This window comes from Elephantulus edwardii, unplaced genomic scaffold (genome assembly GCF_000299155.1).
Source record: "Elephantulus edwardii isolate Elephantulus edwardi_28Jun2011 unplaced genomic scaffold, EleEdw1.0 scaffold00525, whole genome shotgun sequence".
Taxonomy (NCBI): Eukaryota; Metazoa; Chordata; class Mammalia; order Macroscelidea; family Macroscelididae; genus Elephantulus; species Elephantulus edwardii.
This window is the reverse complement of record NW_006400275.1, coordinates 258,648-260,317: the sequence shown is the minus strand read 5'-3', so window position 1 is coordinate 260,317 and position 1,670 is coordinate 258,648.

Genomic DNA, 1,670 nt, shown 5'->3' with positions numbered 1-1,670 from the left:
AAACAAATAAAACAAAACATTTGACTGTATAATTTAACGAATTATGGCTAATATTGGAGAATGAGAATTCCAGAACACTTATAAATTTGCTCATATGAAACCTATACCTAGATGAAGAAGCTTTTGTTCAGATGGAACAAGGAAACACTGAATGATTTATATAAGAAAAGTGTGTGTCACGATTATATCCTTTCTCCAGATCTAGTCAACATATGTTGTTGTTGCTGTTTGGTGCCATCCAGTCGTAGACGACTCATAGTGACCCAATGAACTAAAGGCCTCAGCATTATTCATAGATTTTCCAGAGGTAAGCCATTTCAGAAGTGAATGCCACTCTTGCTTCCAGGCTATTCAATATATACCCTAAGGAAATCATTTGAAAAGCTGGACTCTATGAAGAATTATGGGGGATCAGAATTGGAGGAGACTCATCAACAACCTCTGTTATGTAGACGACACAACCTTGCTTGCTGAACCACTTGGTGCAGAAGGTCAAAAACCACAGACTTCAATATGGATTGTATTTCACCATCATAAGACAAAATTCCTAACCACAAAACCAATAATCAACATTGATAGACGGAGAAAAATTAAAACTGTCATTTAATTCTTACTTGGATTACAATCAAAACCCTTGGAACTAGCAATCAGGACATCAGAAGACATATTACCTTGGACAAGCTGACTGTCAGAGATCTCTTTAAATTACTAAAGAACAATGATGTCAGTTTGAAGAATAAGATGGGCCTGATTCAAGCCATGGTATTTTAAATCACTTACTATGTATCTGAAAAATGGATAATCTGTTACAATGACAGAAGAGCAATTAATGTTTTTAAGCTGTGAGGTTGGAGAAGAGTGTTGGAAGTATGGACTGCCAAAAGATGGAACACATATGTGTTGGGAAAAGTGTGGATATAGTGATCCTTCAAAGGGAGGAAACAAGATTTCATCTCACGTACTTTGGGCATGTTGCTAGGAAAGGCTATTTCAATTAGAGAGACATCATACTAAAAAAGTTAGAGGATCACCAAAGGAGAGAAGGACTCTCAACGAGGTTGATTTGTGTGACTGTGGCAATGGGCTGAAGTGCATCACAGATTATGTTGATGGTATAGGATAGGCCAGGGTTCAGAACTATTATTCATAGGGTTGCTATAAATGACATTGAACTTGCAGGCACCTAAGAACAGCACCGTAATAATTCAACAGCCTAACTATGCGTGTCTATGGATCCACAGAGTGGAAGTAGTTGTACTGCTCACCCTGAGGCTCTGCATCCTTGGCCATTCAAATCCATCCGAGTCCCTTCAGAAGATAGATGGAGTGATCTCTTTCTATGCAATTTACAGCATTGAAAACTCCCTGGAGGATCAGCTAGGAGTTGGTTTCAACTCCACAGCAAACACTTTGACTTTGACTCTAATAATATGCTTAAGCATGACAGCAGTTGTTGTAAGGATAGCATAGGACCTGGTGTTGTTTCATTTTATTGTGCATTGCAAAACAAACTCAACTATACCTAAAACAACGGCAATACCCCAATTCTTTGTGTTTAAGCTTCATTTGCCTGGGATAGAGGAGTGGGTAAGAAGTTGGGCTGTCAACCCAGATACTCTGGTTTGAACCCACCTGCTGCTCCAATAGAGAAAGAAGGGAAAACTCCTCCT